Below are 25,327 nucleotides of genomic sequence, written 5' to 3' on the forward strand. Positions count from 1 at the left end.
GCGGCGGGGTGTGCTCCCGCTGCTCGGTCCCAGCGCCTGCCAACCTAGCAGTTCGAAAGCACCTCCGGGTGCAAGTAGATAAATAGGGACTGCTTACCAGCGGGAAGGTAAACGGCGTTTCCGTGTGCGGCTCTGGCTCGCCAGAGCAGCGATGTCACGCTGGCCACGTGACCCGGAAGTGTCTCCGGACAGCGCTGGCCCCCGGCCTCTTAAGTGAGATGGGCGCACAACCCCAGAGTCTGTCAAGACTGGCCCGTACGGGCAGGGGTACCTTTACCTTTAATGTATGAATTCTGGAAAGTTTTCCTTAAGGTGAAAACTTACTAATAATAATGGTATTGTGTTGAATAACCAGTTCCATTGGTCATATGTAATTTATCAACTGGTAATCTCTCTTTTTAATTGATGGAGATAACTGATTCAGCTTAATATCTAATAACATTATATTCCAGTTATAAAACTTTTTAAAAATCTAGATCAATCAGAAGCTTTTCAAATGAAATTTATGATTGTGGGAGTCAATGTAATTTTGGCTATTTTATTACTTGTTCATCATATAAGATTAAAAAAGGTAAAAGGACCCCTGACAATTAGATCCAGTCGTGGCCAACTCTGGGGTTGCGGCGCTCATCTCGCTTTATTGGCCGAGTGAGCTTCCGGGTAATGTACAGCTTCCGGGTCATGTGACCAGCATGACTAAGCCACTTCTGGCAAAACCAGAGCAGCGCACGGAAACGCTGTTTACCTTCCCGCCGGAGTGGTACCTATTTATCTACTTGCACTTCGACGTGCTTTCAAACTGCTAGGTGGGCAGGAGCAGGGACCGAGCAACGGGAGCTCACCCCGTCGCAGGGATTCAAACTGCCGACCTTCCAATTGGCAAGCCCTAGGCTCTGTGGTTTAGACCACAGTGCTGCCCGCATTCCTGTGTGCACCTGTTATAGCTCTCTGAAAAAACAGACAGTCTGCAAATGCAAAACTCCACATAACATTTTATGCATATTAAACTTTAACACTATTCACATCAGCGCAGCTTCCATTTGTTTGTGTACTCATCAGGAGGCATTGGCCAGGTGGGCTGCAATGTCTTTTCCCTATTTAAAGGTGTCTTTAGTGTGGCTAGGGACATGTTAGCAATAAGGACTCCAACTGATGTGAAGCTGATTTGGAAAACAATGCACCAAACAGCAGTGCCTTATAACAAAGTACAGGTTGTAAGCATTTTGTCTAATTTTGTGTGAACACAGGTTGAAAACCCAGCACTTGAAATGCAGTGAGAGCATAGTAAATAGGAATGTCAACACAGCTTTAGTATTTCTCTCATGTAAGCTTTGCTGCATCCCATATTACAGGCCAAATTACTGCAAATGTTGCATTTTGCTTAAAAAAAATCTATATGTGCTTGGATATTACGGTAATTACTAGGTCTTTATTTTGTAGAATATAATTGCTTAGTCTTCAGGGTTTACCTTGGGGCACATTTTGTACTTTTAGGACCAGAACTATTGGCGCATGGTCAGCATAGGTCATTGGTTGGATGCAAATATGTTTGATTAAAGATTCTTGATTAGGTGGAGTTATCAATATATCTATCTCATATTAAAATATTTTTAATGGAAAAGTTATCAATGAATATGAATCATGAGAGAAAAAGATACAGTTTTTAGTTTTGGGGTGGTAGAAGATGCATCTATTAAGATAGTTATTATTTAGCGCTTTTATAAAATGCTTTTGTAATGTTCCTTTCGAGGCAGATCTATTTTGGTTTTATTGTATGCTTTTTTGCTGTGAACTTTTTTTGAGATATATATATATTTACAACACAGCAGCATACCAGTATTTTTTATAAATATATATAATGAAATAATAATAATAATTTAGTTTATATAGTTCTGTGATTAGTATTAAAAGGTAAAGGGACCCCTGACCATTAGGTCCAGTCGGGCCCGACTCTGGCGTTGTGGTGCTCATCTCGCTTTATTGGCCGAGGGAGCCGGCGTACAGCTTATGGGTCATGTGACTCACTAGAGTGACTCAGGTGTTTGTGGCACAACACCCACCTAATCCAAAAAATGAAATATTTTTCCAAAAAGTAAAATTGCTTCCTCAGACAAATAAATTTATCTTGAGTTAAATCAGATAAGTAGGAAATCAAAAAAGCAATTAGTATTTTTTTAAAATTGAAAATATACTGATCCGTTTATCATTCAGTGTTCAAAATGGATGCATGTTTTTGACATATATAGCTTTCAATCTCAGTTCCTTGATGAGATAGAAATTCAGGGAGCGCACAGAATGCAGACTCAGCCCCACTTCCTCAGAGTCTTGTCTTGCCACATCTCTGCCTCCGGCCACTGCTGCTGACATTACCGGCCATTGGCAATGACACTGCCTCCTCTCCCACAGCTCCCTCCTGGTTTCTTGGGCTTACTGTTATATGCTGGAGCGGAGACTGAAACAGAAGAGATGAAGCTCTTCACCTCTTCCTTGCATCTCGCATCAGTGTCTCATTTTACATAGGGACACACGTTTGGAAGCCACTGCGGGCTAGAGGCTTCCAAAAACGAGTATCCAAGGCAAAACGTGTGCTTGCTTGTCACACATTATGGCAGGGATAGCCAAGCCTTGCATTATGGGGTGCACAGTGTAAATATCTTTCCCTACACTCTGTGTAGATGAAATGTCATCTGTGAAGTATTTCTACAGCTCATGGACAGAGGGGCAGGAGATGACTGCCTTATATTAGATTATTTCAAGGAAGCCATAATTACTGTAGTGTAGTATTAATGCCAATTCTTTTCCCATCAGAATAAATGGAGGGAAATTCTCCCTGACTTCAAACAGCAGCTAGGACTGCGTTATCACTTGAAATTTCTCTGTCCTGCTGCCATTGAAGCAGGCTGTACTGCATTCTTGTTCCCTTGCTCGCCACAATATTGTCTGATTCTTGGTGATATTGCATTGTATTGAATTACATGGCACTCTGCAGTATTGTATTGCATTTTTATTGTATTGCATTGCATTGTCTTGCATTGTGCTGAATTGCAGGGCATTGCAATCTATCATGCTCCCATTACATACTGACAAAAGCCTCGTTAATATATGCCCATATTTATGGCCTTTATGGCAAGTTGTTACGTGACATGAAAATGAGTCACACTGTAGCTGCTAGCTCATCTCCTGCGGGATCACAGCAAAGTTGAAGTCAATGGGTCAATTTCACTTTTGGTGTAAGCATGCGTGTTTTTAACAGACTGGTGTGGTGTGGAATTTTTGCCCCACATTATACATACTTTTGAAGGGGTGTACACATAAACTGCTTCAAAATGTGCACACCTAAAAATTGTTAATATAACTGAATATAACGGTGAATAAAACTGTGAATAAATTGAATGCAGATTTCCAAAGAATAGCAAGGAGAGACAAGAAGACCTTCTTAAACGAGCAATGCAAAGAAATAGAGGAAAGCAATAGAATGGGAAGAACCTGAGATCTGTTCAAGAAAATTGGAGATATGAAAGGAACATTCCGTACAAAGATTTCCATAATAAAGGACAAAAGTGGAAAGGACCTAACAGAAGCAGAAGACATCAAGAAGAGGTGGCAAGAATACACAGAGGAACTATACCAGAAAGAAATGGATGTCTCGAATACCCCAGGTAGTGTGGTTGCTGACCTTGAGCCAGACATCCTGGAGAGTGAAGTCAAATGGGCCTTAGAAAGCACTGCTAATAACAAGGCCAGTGGAAGTGATGATATTCCAGCTGAACTATTTAAAATTTTAAAAGATGATGCTGTTAAGGTGCTACACTCAATATGCCAGCAAGTTTGGAAAACTCAGCAGTGGCCAGAAGATTGGAGAAGATTAGTCTACATCCCAATCCCAAAGAAGGGCAGTGCCAAAGAATGCTCCAACTACCGCACAATTGCACTCATTTCACACGCTAGCAAGGTTATGCTTAAAATTCTACAAGGAAGGCTCAAGCAGTATGTGGACCGAGAACTCCCAGAAGTGCAAGCTGGATTTAGAAGAGGCAGAGGAACCAGAGACCAAATTGCAAACATGTGCTAGATTATGGAGAAAGCTAGAGAGTTCCAGAAAGACATCTACTTCTGCTTCATTGACTATGCAAAAGCCTTTGACTGTGTCGACCACGGCAAACTATGGCAAGTTCTTAAAGAAATGGGAGTGCCAGATCACCTCATCTGTCTCCTGAGAAATCTCTATGTGGGACAAGAAGCTACAGTTAGAATTGGATATGGAACAACTGATTGGTTCAAAATTGGGAAAGGAGTACGACAAGGCTGTATTTTGTCTCCCTGCTTATTTAACTTATATGCAGAATTCATCATGCGAAAGGCTGGGCTGGATGAATCCCTAGCCGGAATTAAGATTGCCGGAAGAAATATCAACAACCTCAGATATGCAGATGACACAACCTTGATGGCAGAAAGTGAGGAGGAATTAAAGAACCTTTTAATGAGGGTGAAAGAGGAGAGCGCAAAATATGGTCTGAAGCTCAACATCAAGAAAACGAAGATCATGGCCACTGGTCCCATCACCTCCTGGCAAATAGAAGGGGAAGAAATGGAGGCAGTGAGAGATTTTACTTTCTTGGGCTCCATGATCACTGCAGATGGTGACAGCAGCCATGAAATTAAAAGACGCCTGCTTCTTGGGAGAAGGGCAATGACAGGCCTAGACAGCATCTTGAGAAGTAGAGACATCACCTTGCCAACAAAGGTTCGCATAGTTAAAGCTATGGTTTTCCCAGTAGTGATGTATGGAAGTGAGAGCTGGACCATAAAGAAGGCTGATCACCGAAGAATTGATGCTTTTGAATTATGGTGCTGGAGGAGACTCTTGAGAGTCCCATGGACTGCAAGAAGATCAAACCTCTCCATACTGAAGGAAATCAACCCTGAGTGCTCACTGGAAGGACAGTGAAGCTGAGGCTCCAGTACTTTGGCCACCTCATGAGAAGAGAAGACTCCCTGGAGAAGACCCTGATGTTGGGAAAGATGGAGGGCACAAGGAGAAGGGGGTGACAGAGGACGAGATGGTTGGACAGTGTTTTCGAGGTTACCAGCATGAGTTTGTCCAAACTGCGAGAGGCAGTGGAGGACAGAGGTGCCTGGCGTTCTCTGGTCCATGGGGTCACGAAGAGTCGGACACGACTAAACGACTAAACAACAACAAAAACTGTGAATATAACAAATAGGCTTTTCCAAGCATGTACTATACTTGTTAGGTCACTGGAATTTTAGCTGAGTGTATTCTCAGCGATAAAACAGATTTGTTTAGGGCTAGATTAATCTTTCAGTTCTGGTTTCTCTCAATTCCTCATCCATCTCTCCTCCCCCCCACTCCATGTCTTAAGTTAGGTTTGCCACATGTCTGCATCAGTTTACGATTTTTTAAAAATGAAGCTCAACAAATCATCAGCATTGTAGTGCAAGTTTCTCCTAATATTTTTTTCCAAATCATTTTCACTAATATAATGCAGTTTTGCATGTTGTTATCATATTATATATGTTATTATATAGAGAGAGAGAGAGAAAGAGAGAGTGTGTACATTTCCCACCACCTCAACCGTGTGCATTTTTAGGCACCCTTTTTTGGCTTGGAGAGCTGCCTCACGAAATTTGGAGAATTGCAAATTCCGGAGGCTAGCTGCATTTCGTGTGTTGCTTTGGGAATGCAAATGATGTAGGTTCACTTTAAAATGCAACCTCTCAACCCTAGGTTGTTCCTATGTTTACTATATGAAGAGACCCAAACTGCAAATACTCTCCAAAATAACTGCTTTTCAGTTCTCCAGCCTGCTGTTTGCTCCCTAGATTTTCTCTAGAATCCATACTGTATCTCTTTCCTTTCCTGTCTTGTCAGATCGGACTATTAGCTGGCTGCTTTGTCTGTCTGTCTCTCCCCGCCCCCTCTCCTCTCCCCCCCCCCCCATCCTTTTGAAGGTATCAGACTACTGGAATCAAAGAGGCATTTCAGTGACTCAGGCGTTTCCCATTGCCCTATTCCCGCATCCTCTACTCTTAACGCTGAGAGCTTTTCACGTCCTATTTGGAACTGATAGGAAGCCCTTTCATTGTTTCACTACATGGATATTAACACTGATGAAGGAAATGCTCCATCTGATAACAGAACCGTTGAAAAGAGCACCACTTCCAAACCAGAAAACTCAGAGACAGAGGATTCCTGCCGGACTCTCACCAACTTAGCTCTACTGGTCTGCAGCAAGGGCCCTCGTGGCACAGCACTGGCAACATTTTCCTCTACCTTGCTCTGCCCTGTTTTGACCTCTACATCCCACACCTCTGCTACAGGCTAATCTGAGGCAGGAAAGGCTGCTGCTTATTTTAGGATGTGGAATAGAACAATTTATTGCTTTGTGTCACGAGATCCATTCCTTGTAGTAGGAGGAGGCAGGAAAGTGCTGTAAAAGAAGTCAGATCATTGCTCCATCTCACTCAGCATTTACACTGACTGCCAGCATCTCTTCAGGGTGTCAGGCAGCATACCCTCCAATGTTTCTCCGATGAAAATAGGGACGTCCCATTCCATAATGGTAATTTTACTATTTATACCCCACACATCTTACTGGGTTGCCCCAGCCACTCTAGGCAGCTTCCAACATATATAAAAACATAATAAAACATTAAACATTAAAAAAAACCTTCCCTGTACAGGATTGCCTTCATATAGTTTGGGAGTCAAATAACTCCATATCCTCCATTATTTCTCCAGGGATGTCCTATCATACGCTCCGGGACACGGGTGGCGCTGTGGGTTAAACCACAGAGCCTAGGACTTGCCGATCAGAAGGTCGGCAGTTCGAATCCCCACGACAGGGTTAGCTCACGTTGCTTAGTCCCTAAGCCAACCTAGCAGTTCGAAAGCAAGCCAGTGCAAGTAGATCAATAGGTACCGCTCCGGAGGGGAAGGTAAACGGCGTTTCCGTGCGCTGCTCTGGTTTGCCAGAAGTGGCTTAGTCATGCTGGCCACATGACCCAGAAGCTGTACGCTGGCTCCCTCGGCCATTAAAGCGAGATGAGCGCCTCAACCCCAGAGTCGTCCGCAACTGGACCTAATGGTCAGGGGTCCCTTTACCTTTACTACCATACCCTCCAACATTTCTCCAATGAAAATTGGGGTGTCCTAAGGAAAAGCGGGATATTCCAGGATCAAATAAGAAACCAGGACAGCTTATCTAAATCAGGGGTGTTCCTCAAAAATAGGGACACTTGGAGGGTCTGAGGCAGGGGCCTTTTCCGATCCTACTTTGAAATGCCTGGAAATGACCCTCCATGCCAAGCATGAGTTCTATCACTGAGCTAGACCCTCTCAGTGGCCCTCTGTGAGGACCAAGTACTTGGCAAGCAGACGTTTGAGTTTGTGGACACGTTCTGCAGTCAATGCAGATCAGAGTCTTTGTTTTCTCTGGAAGGGAGGTGTTTATTTGTTCTTGTGCTGGGAGATAAAGAAACTGTAGTCAGCCCTGGACATTTCTAACTCTACTGTCAGCAACTGCTAGGCCCAGGGCATCCTAGTGGCAGATACATACAGTTCTCCATGCCTAGGAACATGAGCAGTCAGGTTAGCTTAAAGCAGCGCCTTATAAGGGATGCTTCCTGTGAACGGCATTGAGAAAACTTCAGCTGGTTAAAATATCCCAGCTCAATTATTTACAGAGACCCACTATACTGAATACATTTGAGCCGTACTTCACTGTGCTTCAGGGTCCGTCCGTCCCCAGCACTAGTGCTGCCTGCAAGATTCTGGGTAGCTCTCAGACATGGCACCCTCAAGGTTAGGCTAAGAGGCAGTGAGTGGCCTAAGGTCACCTTGTGAGCTTCATGGCCGAGTGGGGATTTGAACCCTGGTCTCCCAGGTCCTAGTCCGACTCTCTAACCACTACCCCACACTGGTTTAGAGTGCTTGTTTTGACCAATAAAGCCCTATAACCAGGGACCAAGTTATCATAAAGACTCATTTTTCCCCAATATGGACCTTCCAGTTTTCTGAGATCATCAACTGAGGTTCTGTTCCAGGTGTCTCCACCTTTAGAGGCCAGGTGGGTGGTTACCTGGGGCAGGATCATTTTCTGTTGTGGCTCCCAGATTTTGTCCTTGCTGTTTGCCTCAAACATGCCACATATTCCAGTGCATTTTCCCATCATTTTTCTTATCAGAAAAGTCTCCAAACCCGCTTCAACTACACAGCTGGAACTTGCTGGGATGTGATTGAATCCCCAAATAGTGACAACCTAGATGTGCCCACATCTGGTCTATTCAGTTGTAAATGTGACCTGAACTACTTGGTTCTGGGAGCCAAAAGATTGTGGCTACACAGCAATGTCACTTTACTTTCTTGTGTACTGTAAACTGTCCGTTCTTAACCATTGGATGGACTTCCTTTATCATTAGAAGTCCTCAAAGGGATCACCTTTTATTCTTTTTTATTTTGCATGTAGCAAGGTAGGGATGGGTGGTGTCGTGAGTGGTGCACTTTGTTCCACCAAAATCTGAAATCTGATTGTGGTCAGAGTCAATCATCAAGGAGAGAGGTCAAGATCAGTCATTGAATCAGTAAATTATGGAGGCACAGGGCTGTTAGTACTAGGGAAATTGGATCTGGTATAGTTATAGATCTGTTGTAATTGGAGAATTTCTGGCTTGACAAGCTGAGGAGTAAACACAAGTCTTTGTATTTGACAATCCATCTCTCCTTAATTTTTTTATTTTTTTGCAGCAGAAGCTTTAGCCTTTGATATAATGCAGTATAATTGTCATACTAATACTTCCCATTTCATTAGTACTTTCGAGTCAAAGATCACAAAGCCTCCGGCAAGGTTCAATGAACCTCTTCTGGAACGCAGGTGAGGAAATGATTTAGTGGGAAAATCTGTCTCCTTTAAAGCAATCCCAACTTACTAGTTTTATTTCTAGACTGCCTTTCCTCCCAAGGGAGTTCAGGGAAACTTACAGTGCACTCCTCCTCCCTGCTTGTGGCCCACCCCTTTAAAACAAAAGGAATATTGACCAATAGGGCAACCCCTTCTTGTCAAAGAAAAAATTGATTTTTTAAAAATTTGTTGGAGCAAATTTACCTGTTTTGTATACCTCAGTTTCAATGGGTTCATTATCATGCTAATTATAGTTTAATGTTTTTACATTCAAAGAAGTGTTTGTGTGTGTGTGTGTGTGTGTGTGTGTGTCTTGAGGGTGTAGAATCCATCATTCACTGTCATTTACAAAGACTTTTTGAATAAGACTTACCGTATTTTTCCTTCTATAACACGCAGATTTTTTCTTCTAAAAAGGAAGGGGAAATGTCTGTGCGTGTTATAGAGCGAATGTGTGGTCCCTGGAGCCGAAAAATCATGCAAAAATCAAATCGCGGCGCTGCACGCTGCACGGAGAAGCAAACCTGAAAAGAGGAAGCGGCTGCTTTCCTGCATTCTGCCTCAGGGTCTTACTGCCCACCCTCCTCTGTTTCGTTGCTGTGTTTGCTGAAACGGAACAAAGAGCAGGGAAAGCCCCTCCCCTCCAGGCAAGCTCCGGTGCAGCTGGGGGAGAGGGAGAGAGAGGGGGGAAGGGAGAGAGAGAGGGGGGAGGGGGAGGGAGAGAGAGAGGGGGGAGGGAGAGAGAGAGGGGGAGGGAGGGAGGGAGGGAGGGAGAGGGGGAGAGAGAGAGAGAGAGAGATGGCTGGCTTGGGTGGGGGGAAACTTTTGCCTTTCTTTCCTCCCTCCCGTTAAATCCCTCTCCTGCATTCTTAGCCAGCTGCTTCTCTGCACACCCCTCTAATGTCCCTTCTTTGTTTTTCCTTCGCTCCCCACTTAAAATGTGGTTACGAAGCATGGATCCTCAGGATCTTTGCATTGGGTCACCCCAAATTCACCATCAGATCACATAGCATGTCCATGGCTACAGCCTGCACCAAAAAAATCACGCACCCACTGTTGCCTGGGGCTGCAATGGTGCAAAAATGTGGTTACAAAGCATGGATCCACAGGGATTCTCAGGATCTTTGCATTGGGTCACCCCAAATTCACCATCAGATCACATAGCATGTCCATGGCTACAGCCTGCCCCCCCAAAATCACGCACCCACTGTTGCCTGGGGCTGCAATGGTGCAAAAACGTGGTTACAAACCATGGATCCACAGGAATTCTCAGGATTTTGGCATTGGGTCACCCCAAATTCACCATCAGATCACATAGCATGTCCATGGCTACAGCCTGCCCCCCCCAAATCACATACCCACTGTTGCCTGGGGCTGCAATGGTGCAAAAACGTGGTTACAAACCATGGATCCACATGGATCCTCAGGGTCTTTGCATTGGGTCAGCCCAAATTCACCATCAGAGCACATAGCATGTCCATGGCTACAGCCTGCCCCCCAAAAATCACGCACCCACTGTTGCCTGGGGCTGCAATGGTGCAAAAACGTGGTTACAAACCATGGATGCACAGGGATTCTCAGGATTTTTGCATTGGGTCAGCCCAAATTCACCATCAGATCACATGTCTGTGGCCACAGCATGAAGCACAAAAATGATACATCCACTGTTTCATTCAGAATGTTTTTTCCCTTGTTTTCCTCCTCTAAAAACGATGTGCGTGTTATGGTCAGGTGCGTGTTATAGAGCGAAAAATACGGTACTTGGGACAGCCAAAACTTACTTCAGCTCTCCTGAATTTTCTACTCTAGGATTGATCTTACAATTCCTTGTTACCAAGTGACATGGTCAAAGCACCAGGGTAAGTCAAACCCAGGGCAGTAAATGAACTGTTGTCTTCTTAAACAAAACACTATTTTTAGAAAGTTAAATTCCATTTCTCACAAAAAATAATTCATAATAGTTCAGCCACAATTCGCCTATATATTAAGCTGCATACACATTCGCAGTTTAAAATGCAGACCAGATCATTCTTTTTCTCAATCTGGATTGAGGCTGGTTTGGAGAAAACAGCATCCAAACACAGAATTTCAAAAGCTGGCCTTGGTCTTCCAGTGCACCTGAAACCTATGTACAACATGCACATGTACAAGGATCACAGCTGAGGCCAACTAGCGAACCTGTTTTCCCTAAGCTGGTGCTCTTCAGGTGTTGCTGGACTCCACTTCTCATCATCCCTGGCCGTGGCTGGACTGATTGGGGCTGATGGGAACTGGAGTCCTACCAACCTCTGGAGGGCACCAGGTTGAGAAAGGCTGTTGAAGTTGTTCACTGCTGGCCTTTGTTCTCATAATCTGCTCCCCCCCTTTCAAATACTCTCTGCATTCAAGGGCCTGAAAGACACTGATTGCTTAAAGGTCTGTATCCAAAACGCTTCACGCGGTGCCTCTCTGTCAGTCCAGAAAGTCATTTCCTCTGGCTGCTACCACCCTAATCAATTAGCTGCCTATAAATAGCCTGGCTGATTTTGCCATGACATCCTCCAAGCGCAGTTGCTGCCAGCTGCCTTTATTACCTGGGAAGCTGGATTCCCTCCCTCTGCCCCATAGATCACAAGAAGCTCCGAGGGAGGGAGGGGAGTTGAGGGAAAGGACAGGAAGAGGCTGCTGTGAGTGGCTGGCAGTCTATCCATTATAATGACTTCAATCTTCTGGACTGAATCTACTTTCCACAGCATACCATTCACCACCCTTTCTTGCCGTGAAATGGGCAAAGCATTTGTGCTGCTGAGCTGATTATATAGTATTAATAGCTTCAGATGTTTGGCCTCTATGAGTATGCAGTGAATGCTTGTTCATCAGTTGCCCTGTGTCTTCTGCTGAGTATCCATAGATTGTCTTCAAGAGAAACTACCAGCTTTACCCTACATATGTACTGCGTCCTTTGTTCATTGCTGGCCACAACTGCAGTATGCCCAATGTATATGCTATGAAATTCTGCTTCCGTGAAGGCTCTTGAATCCAAGGCCTAGGAGTGCTCCATAACCTCATAAATCTAGGCAGCAGTGGGTCTTGAGACCTAATGAAGAAGCATGACTTCCAGGCTGATGTTGGTCACTCATCTTCTTTCGTTCTGATCCCCAGAGGTAGTCAAGAGGGTGTCTTCCAGATGTTGTGGATGAGCATGGTCTTGTCATGGACTGGACTGGCATTCAGTAACAGTGCCACCAGACCAGAGGGCTCCATGGATAAACCAACAGTAGCACATTTGCCTGCTGTTGAAACTGGTGTCTAAGGGCCCCAGGAAGTTCTGACATGCTTTTTATGTGTGACCTCTAGGCATGCTTCCTGCCCCTCTCTCCCACTGGCCCTGAGATTAGCATCTGGTACTTAAGGAGTTTCCTTTTGCCAGTTCTTTCCCATTGTTTTGGAATCAAGCTTCAACTCTGTGCTCCAAGGTCACTTCTCACAAAACATTTGGAAGGTAATAATCTCTTATTGGAGTGGCTGAGCAGAGCCTGAGAAATACTTTGCTCTGATGTTTATGGCTCTATGTTTGATCACAGATCCTAAGAACTAGGTCTTCATCATCATTAATTTTATTTTCATGCTAAAAGCAGCTTGATCTACCACACACTCAAATGTACCGGGACAGAAACCAGGAAACCCTGTGAATTTCATCCTGGCTTATTTCAATGCACTATTGTTAACACTAACTGTATTCCCCACTTTGGACATGACAAGAATCTGTGGGTAGCTGAAAGTAGAAGTGAAAACTTCTGATATTTTCCCCACCGCTGTGCTGGGGATGAGAAGAGGAAGGACTCATGTGTCCAGACTTATTCACATTATTTCGAAAGTATTTTCTCCAGGCTATTAGCATTCCCTCCCCATGTAATTTGACAACTGCTCACTCTGTGGTGCTCCAATGCAGAGGGCAGTGTTTTCAATGCATCTGCTCTGCATATATTTTAACAGACAGATTTAACAAAATTTATATACCACTCATGAAAAGTCCACATCTAAGCAGTTTACAACAATATAAAGTAAATCCTTTGCATTATAAAAAAGACAGTTAAAAACAGGTGTTCAAAAGGTGTTTAAAATCAACAGTAGCTAAAAATGAAGCACATGTAATTTTTACATGTCTGGCTAGGCTCACCTAAACAAAAATGCTTTAAGCAGGTGCCGAAAAGTGTATAGTGAAGTCGCCTGTCAATAGGCGAGGAGTCCCAAAGTGCAGGTGCTACCACACTAAAATATTGATTTCTTACAAGTGTGGAACAAGAGAAAACAAGATCATTTTTACAGTGTATGGTGTCATTAAATATACAAATAAAACAACACATAGATGAGAAATACCTTCAGCACATATGTATTGCAATCTGGTATAGATAAGCAGGCAATACTCATTGGCTCACTCGCATCCCTCTGTGTTTCCCAAGTTGGTTAACTGAAGAATTCATTTTACTGGTGTACAGAAATCACTTCATTGTTATGGACTGTAAAAGAATATGTTTAGTATTTTACTCCCCTGGTGGCCCATTTTTGCTTAGTCTGGTCATGTTTAATTATTTATGTGTGTACAATTTTGTAACAAGAAAAAAGAATAGTATGCGGAATGAATACTCTGTGGCACCTGCAGCAGGGCCAGTTCCTTTCAGAATAGCTCAGTCCCTGCAAACTCCAGTTAAATAGTGTCTCCAAGAAAGCTAGGTTCTGCTGCCACGTTTGAGTGTCTCCCTACCAACTAAGCACCAAAAGTTTCATTTTGCTTGAGGGAGTGTGCTGGTACAGAACTGGCCTCATAGGCCAAGTCGGAATGTAAATGTACACCATATTTTCTCAACTGACAGGGACAGGGCGAATGAGCCCATACTTCACTCAGCCTTGTTCTCTCCACATACAGAGGGGAATTTTTAGACTTGGATTTAAATTCTGCTGAATCCCACACATTTGATAGCCTTGGGCAAGTCATTGTGTGTTGCTCTGAGTTTCCCTTCCATGGCCTATTCACTGGAAACCTCTTATCATGACCTATCTCACAAAACTGATGTGAATAAGCTAATGTTCCCCACCACCACCAAGAATAAGGAATAGGACTGACCACACACATTACGAAACACCTGTAGTGCTGTACATGTTTTTTTAAAAGAAGTTAAGCAAGTCTGGATTGCGTCAGTGTATGGATAGGAGACCAGGTGAGAATCTTACATATACCTCTTTGAGGATATATACATAATAAATTGGCTGAGCATCTTCAAGAAGAGCTTGAGGACCAAACTAGGCATGACACTTAAGGTCCGTGATCAGATTTCCCTCTTTTTTTTTTTTTAAAGCAGTTTAATTGCAGCTATACAGGGAAATTTGGTCTGGATCGTGGCTTGGGGAGTTAACCCTTTCTTTCTGCACTATTTTCCGGATGGCACTCCACAGAATTGCTATTTTCCCTGTGAATGAAAACACACAACCGCTTCCTGGTAAGTTCAGCCCTGGTGGTGACCAGCTTTCGGTTTTTTCAATCAATGGAACTGATCACCAACTGAGTTTGCATGGAATGTTAAATGGTAAATAATTTGGTGCACTTGAGCTGTTTTCCAGGCTCATCAACTTTTATAAATGGGTGGTGCTTGCCCACCTAGTCAAATCAATGAGAGACAAAACAAATGGTGCATGAGAGTTCTTCTGGCACATTGGGGCTGGTGAAATACAAAAGATAGTGTTGGGCTTAGGTTTTTTTCTGTCCTGGTGTGAGACTGTAGGCTAGTCTCTCCCACTCAGATTCAATTCTTCGTTTGTAAAATGGAATGTGAATTAGTGCACCTTGGATGGTTGCTTCAAAAGATTATGATTATAGAGCCCTTTGTACAACGGAAGTTCTATACACTGGCTTAAAAACTTGCATGTGAAATAAAAATTGCTGGAGGAAGGGAATTAGCCCATCTTCAGTGTCACTTCAAAACATGATCACAGAGCACTATGTGCACTCAACATGCTACTTAAATTGCGCACTTTGACTTAAAAAGTTACATGAGAAGTAAAAGCTGCGGGAGGAAATGCCATAAAACAGGGTTGCTGCCCTTGATGAGGAAGCCCCTCCCATCACTGGTCAGGTGGTCAGGTGGTCATAAAAGACTCCATGGGGTGTTCCCTTCAGGCTAATGGAGGGCGGGTCGCTGTTAATGGTAATGGGAAATAAGTGGGAGTGATTCAAAGGACACCCTGTATAGACTGCCCACAGGACTGACAGCCTGAAAGCTCTCCTGTAATAAATGCACTTGACTTCTCCACTCACCTGTTTCCGGATTGTGTTATATTTAGCAGTATATTCCATTGCTGGCCTTTGCAAGCGCATAGCTGCACACACCCAACCAGTGCTAATGGAAAGTTTGTATCCTGAGGCTCCGAGAGGGAATCCAAAGAGCAAACTGTCTCTTTTTTCCAAGGCCAGATTTCATAAACAACCAACCATGTAGGGTAAGTCCATGCAGAATGGTTTCCACTGCCCTCACTTGTCACCACAGGCAACAGCGTTCATGTCAACAAAGCAATAAAAGTTGGATTGATGGTTCTAGTGAAGAGAGGAGGCTGACAGGTGACCATAGAGCTTGCAGGCTCTGCAGTACGGATGCTCTTTAGAACCTCCTGCCATCTGAAGGACTATTGTATTTTAATATTTTGTTGGAAGCTGCCTGGAGTGGTTAGGGAAACCCAGCCAGATGGGCGGGGTATAAATAATATATTATTATTATTATTATTATTATTATTATTATTATTATTATTATTATCATCATCATCATCATCATCATCATCATCATCATCATCATCACCCAATGGCACATCAAGGGACGCCAGCTATTTGGTTCCCATTTGGAGCATTTCCATATGAAGAAGGCCCCCACCTCTGGGGGTGTAGGGCTCCCCACTTTTGCTATGGGGATGCCGAAGCAGGATCCATGGTGTTGTTGCCTATTTAGGAACCTGGTTGCTTCCTCCAACTGTGTGTGTGTGTGTGTGTGTGTGCATATATATATATATACATAGTCTTGCCTCTGGACTTCTCACCACTTGGGGGAATGGGGAGCACTTGGCATTAACATTTAAGAGGTTCATAGTATGAAATGGCAAGGCAGATGCAGATGAAAGCTGGGTTAATGGTCCACAAATCTGCAGCGCAGTTTTGTTACCCTTTGACACTTTCTTTTTCAAATAACAAATGATGGAGATGAGTGAGCTGAGCAGACTAGCACTGGGTTTGCACAGCAGAAGAGGACACAGCCAGCAAAAATATAATAATAATAATAACTGAAATAAAGAATGGTGATTTTTTTTTAAAAAAAGAATCTCACAAATTGGTATAGTGATAGAAAAGGGTGAGTTTGTGTCAATATAGGTGTTGTAACAGAAGTGCAGCTTCTAGCAAGTGATGGCAATTTATTGTGGGGGATATCCTGGCTATGTAGGGGGAAAATGACTTTTCTTTTTGCAGACTTTGAGGAGGCAGTGTGATGCAGTGCACAATGCATGGGAGGGCAAATTGCCCCTGACCACATGGTCCCTCCCCTTTAAAACGTCTCACGGTGGCTCTAACTGAATGGGAAGGTAGTTGCCTATAGGTTTCAGCCACACGGCAACCAGAGCATTCCCACACCCCCTTGTTTATGTGGATTTCTGAGTGGTTGCAGAAGTGTGATAAGGCTCACCTCACCACATGTCCAGGCACTTACAGATGGCCGCATCCCCATGCGGTTAGGAGCTGCCATGTGGGACATTTCTAAGCAGCGAACATGCGGTAAGCAGACATCTGCTTTCACCCTAGGAAACAGGAAATAATGTGCATTAGTAATAACTCTGTCGCTGATCTTTGAGAGGCAGTTGTCAGGTTGCATTGCGTGTGTGCGAGGGTTTGTGTGTGGATGTGCATACGATTGGACAGGTAAGACAGAGCAGGTGGACTCAATATGTATCCCTCATACAAGGGTAGCGTTAGGCTTGGGGCCACATTTCCCTAGACATAGATATAGTGACATTGGGGACATCACTATCTCTCAGACTGAGTTCCTCCCCAGGCTAAATGGGAATGGCCTTGGTCACAGGTTTCAAGATGAATGAGTTAAGAAAACATAGGCCACCTGAGTGTTAGGGATAAGACTGGCTTTACTATAGGAATTAATAAATGAATATCTGAACAACATAGCTGTCTCGCCCAGTCCTAGAAGATGCTGGGGACTGAACCTAGGACCTCCTGCTTGCAAAGCTGATGCTCTACCACTAACCTTTAGCTTCCTAGCTACCAACATTGTGATTTAGTACTGATCGCTACCCAACCCTCGATGGATTGGACACCTGGCATTACCTATATTGCTCCTGATCTTGCTATGGGCCTGCTGATGGGTGTCCTCTGTAACAGGGGTTTGGTGGAGGAGCTCAGTCTCTCAAGCAGGCAATGAAGGAACAAAGAATGCATTTGGGTTAAGTACCAAGCAGCCCATGTTTGAAAGGTGACGTTGTTTTATAACTAAAGATGTTGCCGGCTGGTGGCTTTTCAGTGGAGTTGCTCTCCACCTTGTAGATGACTCAGTCCCAGCACCTATGAGGCTTCAAGGTAAAGAACACTATGTACTAAAGTTTCTGGAGAAGGCCTGGCTAATCACTGCCCATGCTTAATGATATTCCCTCTGGTCGGCCCTGTTTTGGAGACCAGGGGTTCTAAATGGTTCTTGGACATTTTGGCTGAGTAGAACACATCAGTGGGTGGAAAGGGCAGGATGGAAGGCTTGTTGTTTAACTGTGCTGCTGCTCCAGTTGAACACTACTTGCTGTCTACTTCATAGCAAGAAGAGTTAGTATTAGCACCTATTTGCGGAGGAGCAGCCATCTAAGCCTGTTGACACAAAGCTAACAAAGAGACTTATGGAACCATAAAGACTAACAAATCTGATTTTTGCCTAAACTTTTGTGGACTACAGTCCAATTCATCTGAAGTACGATGTGGACTCTAGTCCATGAAAGCTTCTGACATGATAAAGAGAGGCAGCCGTTTTTGAAAAATATGAAGAACGCAACCTCGATACTGTTCCATTTCCACTTCTTCCTTACTTGTTCCTGTTCAATTTCACGATGTTAGTGTTTGCTGACCTTTAAAGTCCTAAGTGGCAAAGTCTTCTGAAATATATCCCCTCCCATACAAAATGGTCCATGGGCTCAGATCAACTGCAGAAGCTTTGCTCTGTTTTTCCCTGTCAGTTGAAGTGGGGCAAACAGGCACCAGAGGCAAGGGCTCTTCAGTTGTAGCCCCTACACTATGGAATGCCTTCCTTTAAAAGGCCCATTTGGTCTCATCACTGCTTGCCTTTCAGCAGACACTGGGACTCTGTGTGCGTTAATCAATTTGATCTTCAGCCACTCCTTTATGGCTTTATACTTGTTGTAGTTTGGGGTGTTTTAATTATTTGTAGTTTCTTCTTTAAGGAGGCTGCACTGTTTTGTCGTTAGTCACTATGAGAGAGTTTTTGACCAAAAAGCAGGATTTCGTATTAATATGTGAAATCAACAAAAGCAGTGTTTTTGTGTGTGATGGAACTCACTAGTATGAGATAACATCACCTCTCTTTTTTTGCTGACTATGGCAGCCATTTTGTGCTGGTACTCACAACACTTTTAGCAAGATATAAGTACCAGCATCTCATTTTGAATCTCATATATATCCACCTGCCCCTTCATCACCACCAATAAAAGAATCAGAGTAATCCATTAGAATTGTAATGAAGAAAGTTTCTTCACAGAACTATATTCCCACCCCACCCCACACACCCGAGGCTTTGAAAATGTGTAAAAAAAGGCTTTGATCCTACAAACCATGAGCAGACCAGAGCCCCCTTCTTCTTCCCTCAGCTATTCACTGCCCCCCTCACCACTTACCAAAGGCTGCTTCTGAAAGTCAGGGCAGCATTTGATGCAGCAGAAGAGGCTGAAGATAAAGCCAGGGTCAGGGTCTCACACTCAGTGTCAGTGGAAGTGCCTTCCTCTCACACAAGTGCTCCACTGGATCCCTGACACAGAAATATTCTTTCTTGAATAAAACCATAGGGGAGAATTGTTCAGTGTTGCTTACCTGCCACACCTATATATCCTTTGCTAAATACAGGCCTTGTCCTACAAGCATGCCTATGTCCCTTCTCTTGCTTGTGATCCACCATTACCTGTGCAACATATGAGTGCTCTAGAAGGGATTGGGCTCAATTAGGGTTTTCCAATTTAATTAAAGCATGGCTAGAAAGGAAGAATTTGAGTGCACTCTTGATTCTTCCTTTGAAGTGTAATTAGCTGACTTCATAAGATGTCAGATGATTGACAGGCATGTGGCCCCACCCATTTGTCAAAAAAGTCCCTTTAAGGTGAGCCAGTTCCCCACCCTTGCATTACACGGTAACTAGATGAGGGAAGTTACAACCTCCTGGTAGCACCAGAAACTGGCTGAACCACTATGGAATGAGAGGCAGTGACGACATAACTACAGAGAGACTTGACTGAAACTTGGCAGGTTGGACAGAATGTATCTTGGGAAGTGGTGCTAGCTTTTTCTGAATTGCAGAAATATCTTTGGAAAACTCTGGACAAAGTGATCCTCAGGTGTCTTCAACTTCTGATTCTGTTATCGCACAGACAATATTTTCAAGGCAAAGCAACATGCATGAGAAAGTGGAGCCATTCATTCGTTTTGGAAGGACGATAGAACGGGCACAACTGCAGGCCTGAGAAAACTAGGAAGGTGGTGCGATTGAGAAGGGCCTTTGACGAGGTTAGACAAGGAAATCCCAGCCTTGCCAGGGAAACCAGATCCAGATGGTTCTTTACACCTTTCCCAAGAAACCCTGACATTTCCAGCTTGTTGATCAGCCCTTCTGAGCCCTCCCTCTTCTGCGCTCCAGTAACAACCAGCTTTAAACATGTTTCCACACAGCTGGAGGGAAACCCCAGCTGCAGTCATGAAAAATAACAAATAATAAAAGCGGCTGTGAGCAGCAGTGAGGCTGGCAGGAAACATTCCCAGTAGCACCTGCTTCCTGAGTGCGACGTTTATTTGATCCCCTGGCACCATCTGGGCCATGCCCCACTCTTTGTTTTCGTTAAGAGTTTAGAAAAACAGTTCAGCTTTGACTAATTGCTCTTTAAGGTTTTTTGGACTCACCCTTTTTCCTCCCCTCCAACTTCCTCTCCCACTCTCCCACTCAGTTACCCTCCTGCAAGGCTCCCCTCCACCCTCTCTCCTCCTTCCCGCCTCAGCCCAAACCTCCCAGCGCCAGGAAGAAATGGGTCTATGTACATATTTTCAAGGACAATTCCTCCGCCCAGCCTCATGATGCTGTATCTTACTCAAACCACTGAGGCACCTGGAATTATCTTGTCTGAAAGGAACTTTTGGCATGGTGTGCCTGGATCCTTCCTGTCCTTGCCTTATTGTCTTAAAGATTAGTTGCCTCTCGACGTCAATTGGTGTGGTCATTCTCTAGCAGGAGTCCTTGTGAAGTGAAAGTCACGTCAAGGAATGCACAAAGAGGTGACTGTGCTCAGACTGAACATCCATGAGGAGTTCCCCCAGAAGATCTGTGAGCAGAAAATGAAAAACCTGCCAAAATTTTGACTCTGTATATTTCTATGTGTTTTGGTTCAGAAAATAATGGTGTGTCTCACTGGGGTTGGTACTGTACATCTACATGGAGTTTCTACCTGGGTAGCCTTAAACCAACATTACCTTTCCTCTCATAACTTCACTGACGTGTAAAGTTATGGATACAGTGGTACCTCGGGTTAAGAACTTAAGTTGTTCTGGAGGTCCGTTCTTAACCTGAAACTGTTCTTAACCTGAGGTACCACTTTAGCTAATGAGGCCTGCCACGCCGCCGCTGTGCGATTTCTGTTCTCATCCTGAAGTAAAGTTCTTAACCTGAGGTACTACCTCCGGGTTAGCGGAGTCTGTAACCTGAAGCATTTGTAACCCGAAGCATTTGTAACCCAAGGTACCACTGTACAGCAATTCAGTTACGTGGAAGCTTCCACATACCAGTTGTTCTTGTTTAGCTCCTCCTCCTGCTGCTACTGCCATGCTGCCGCTGCACAATTTCTGTTCTCATCCTGAAGCAAAGTTCTTATCCCAAGGTACTATTTCTGGGTTAACGGAGTCTGTAACCTGAAGTGTCTGTAACCTGAAGCGTCTGTAACCCAAGGTACCACTGTACGTCTAAATATGCAGTCCTGCCCACAGCCGTCCCTGGGTGGGCTCGAACCACCAACCTTCAGGTTAACAGCCAGATGCACTGACCCATTGCACCACTGAGTAAGAGAAACCATGTGCCTTGAAATAGTGGCTTCCAAGATGATAGCAGCAGCTGTTTCTCTGGACTTGTTTTGTTCCTTCACCTGATGGGTTTAGCAGGGTTAACTACTAGGACAAAGAAACAGAGGGTTTCCAATTCCTTGATGATGCTGATTGTAGAAAATGGAATTGCAATATCCCTACCCTGATTGTCCCACTGGGCCCTTCTTGTAGATGAAGAGTATGTAAACTGTTGCCTATTTCTAGTCATTCAATTGTTTGATTGTCTCTTAACAAAAATCGCAGATGAACTTTTAGCTTTTCCAGCCACCATTAGAGTACAGCAACAATGCAGTCTAGCTTCAAAACTCCATAGACATTTTACTATTAGCTCTCAAGATCTTAGTAATTTTTTCCCAAGTTTTCTATTTCCAATTTTCCGGTCGTGAGAATTTTGCTCTGCTGGTGGAGCCATTGGCTCCACTTCCTTGTTCATTCCTAACAAACTCTTCCTGCTCTATGATGGCAGGCGCTCTCTGGCATGCACAGGCTCTTGGGGAAACTGGGATTTCCTTTCCTGAAAGCAGAGTTCTGCTTTTGTCATAGGATGTCTGGGTAACTAATTATCATTAGGCTATGTACCATGATAGGCCTTTAAGAAATGTGAATAAATAAAGTCAGGATCAGGAATACCAGGATATTCATGAAAATACCTACAGTATGAGTTGGATTCCAGACTTCGTCATGCTTAGAACAGACTCTAAGCATGACTTAAGGCTGCAGTCCTAACCACGAGCTCATCCACACCATGCATTTAAAACACATGGCTTCCCCCAATGAATCCTGGGAGCTGTAGTTTTCCACTCACAGAGTTATAATTTCTGGCCTGCTGAACAAAAAACAGTGGATGTGATCTATGTCTACTCAGAAGTAAGTCCTGCTGAATTCAATGGGGCTTGCTCCTTGGTAAATGAGGTTAGGATTGCAGTCTGGAGGCAGCCCTGTGTTGGCAACACCATTGCCACAGTCTTGAGGACAAAATCGGGGCTACCAAAGTAAAAGAGAATGGAACTATGAAAGCCCCTTTACTCAGAAAAGCTTTTCAGCACATACAGATAACTTACTTTTTGCGTACATAGCATGGTACAGTTATAGTTCATCCAGGAGAATGGAGTGTATACGAAGCACCAAGATCCTGCTACTTCTCTGCCATTTTTAGAACCTTTTTCTTTGCTGAATGATCCCATCCAATAAAGGATCCTGGTCCATGAGGAAACCCAGCCAATAAGGGACCACACAGTGAACATGACGGCATCTCAGTGCCTCTTATCCCATCAGGCATAATCTAGAGATAACAAACCCCTCCCATTGCCTTTCCTCTGAAATGTGGAGGGAAGTGCAGTTTGTTAAGGGACATGAGAGTTTTTAGGAGACTATGATCAATCTCTCTTTCCAGGGAACTCTGGGAATTGTGAGCCTGGAAGAGAGACAAATGAAGAGTTAAGGGTTGGTACTCCATAGCAAGAGTCCTCAGAGAGTCCAGTAAGGTGAGGGACATTTTAACATCAGGGAAAGTGGATACCATTTTAATCCACTTTATTCATTTATTTTGCTCCATTTATTTTGCTTTTCTTTTCTTTATTCTGTTTTTGTCTTTTAATGCTGTTGTTGCTCTTTTTTATGTCTACTTGCTGTTTAATGTATTTTGTAAAAGCTTAATAAACAGAATTTTAAAAAAAAATATTTTGCTCCATTGAGAAATTTGATGGTTTTCTGTAAACTTTGCATGCAGTATGTTTTTCTTAAAACTCCATATTCTAGCAAACTTTAGTCCTCCTTTCCAAAACTTATTGTGGTCTTTTCTTATTTTAATGGCCTCATACCTGCATGCTGCCCTGAGGGGCTTCAGGGACAGCTCAGAAAGTTTGAAGGCCGATTGATAAAGGGCATCCTTTTAGAAATATTTTCTCCTTTATATGGTGGTAGAAAGGTTTTTTTTAATAAAGGGTAGACTGAGCAAAGGAGTACACAAAGTTGAGGCCAGATCTTTCTTCCCCTGGCAGAACTGGGCCCAGGATGGCTTCCGCAGTGTGTTTGTAGATTTATTGAGACTTTTTGAAATAAGAAAGCTGAGATTTCCTGAACAGCATATTCTGCATCCATTATCCATCTCAGTGCAATGTGTTCTGTGATCCTCCTTGAATCCCAGAGTTCTCAGAGTGACCCACATCTCCTAGAAAGCATAACTGCAATGGGATTCCACCCACAGAAGACATTTCCCACACTGAAACATTCAGCTTTCCCACTCCTTATCCCAAACAGCAAGTGAGTTAGTCACTCCTTGAGCTGCCAGGTTAGCAGAAGGGCTCAAGCAAAGCCAGAAACATTCCAGGCATGCTGCAGGAAGAGCGACTCGGGTTTCCACTGCTTAGGAATGTGTACCGCTAACTTCCTGAAGTGCCGATGCACACTTCCTGCTTCGCTTCCTGTCTCTCTTTCTCTCCCCCCCCCTTCGGTTCCCCCTCCCATATCATTCTCCTCTCTGCAGCCAAGCCTGGAGTTTTACTGGAAGCACTAATTGTTCTCTGAAATGTTCAGCACCAGAGCCAACCTTTTCAACTTGCAGCTGTTGTGAGCTCCCAGTCTCCTCTCGAAGAAATGCTTGTGAGTATATCAGTGCAAGAGGAAAGCATTCTTAAAAAACCCCGAATGCATCCATCCACGCATCCATGCAAGCTATTAGACGACAACAACACAGAAACAGAACTATGCAATGGTTTACGGAACGCTAGGCTTCCTATCTGACTGGAAGCTGTATCTTCTGGTCCGGAGATACACCCTCGACTATAAAAGGTTAAGAGTTTCCATGAAAATTCATGTGCATTTGTATGTGCATTTCCCCTAATACATCAATTTTTGCAAGAATTTCCCGCTAAATGCATTATTGTGTGTCATTTTCACCAATATAAGTATTCTTATGCCCACCTTTCCAATAATATGTGCTATTTTTGTACATTTTTTTAAATTAGAAAACTGAATCACAAAATTTGAAAAAGTGTGATCATTGAAGGATAGCTACGCTTTGGTTTGTGCGTTGGTTTGGGAAGTACATTGTGTACATAACCATACATAACGTCACCTATCTGAATTGTGCCTCCATCACTGCTAACACAGTCCTTCTTGTCACCACCTATTTCACAGCTAGACGTCTTGCCATTTTGTCAAAGCACACATGTGCATAAAGAGACAAACTTTTTGCCCTTATTATGAATGATTGAAAGCTCAGGTGATTCTTTTGACCAGGTACTGACATGGCTGGCAGTAAGCGAAGGGGATTTTGTGGAAGAATGAGTAAGATTTAAGTGCATCAGCATTCTAAACATTTTGGGGGAAGAGAAGGTATAAGCTTCCATCTTCATCAGTCACCAAAAAGTTTTGCTTAAGAGATTGCAAGGGAAATGGCCACCTGCCTTCATACACCAGGCAGAAGAGCATTGCTCAAAAACAGTCCTTTTCAGACTTCCTGGTGTGCAAACGGAACACATAGAGGGGCAGCACTGTTGTGCCCACTGGCCATTGCCCCATTCTCTGAACATCTGCTGCCTCTGCCCCGACTTTCACGCATTCAGCTGAAGGTCTGAAAGGGGCTTCTGCGTGTACAGCCATAGGCATCTTTGTGTCATTGGGAACACTGATTGTGCATAATGGCCTCTTTCAGACCTCTGATTCAACACAGAGGGGGCAGCTGAGCCCTGCTGAATCAGGTCAAAGGCCCATCATAGTGCAACATAGTTCCTTTTCTTACCTAGAGGCCTGTAGGGAGCCCACAACCAAGTACCTGGGATTTCTACCAACTGGTCTCCAACAGCAATTCCTTTTTCATGTTGGTGGCCATCACTAGGGATGGAGGGGGGATTTGTTTGGTTTGAATTTTAATATGAATCCAGACTCTCCAAGTGTCTCTATTTTCCAGGGACGGTCCCAGATTTACAGAAGCCACCCCGGTTTCTGATTTGATCCCATAATGTCCTGCTTTTCCTTAGGGTCCCTATTTTCATCAGATAAATGTTGGAGGGTATGGAGTTATGTGACACCT

General features: G+C 43.9%; 1 long non-coding RNA gene across 1 annotated transcript; it reads right to left on the reverse strand.

Annotated features, from left to right (window-relative positions):
* Positions 1-14,338: 14,338 nt before the first annotated feature.
* Positions 14,339-25,125, reverse strand: LOC310836399. The gene is made up of 4 exons (XR_014560079.1): positions 25,070-25,125; positions 18,837-18,987; positions 16,619-16,730; positions 14,339-14,365 (listed from the first exon to the last, which is right to left on the reverse strand). It is a non-coding gene; the product is annotated as an uncharacterized lncRNA (long non-coding RNA).
* Positions 25,126-25,327: the final 202 nt, after the last annotated feature.

The sequence above is a fragment of the Podarcis gaigeae genome, assembly GCF_964106915.1.
Source record: "Podarcis gaigeae genome assembly, chromosome: 2".
Classification (NCBI taxonomy): Eukaryota; Metazoa; Chordata; class Lepidosauria; order Squamata; family Lacertidae; genus Podarcis; species Podarcis gaigeae.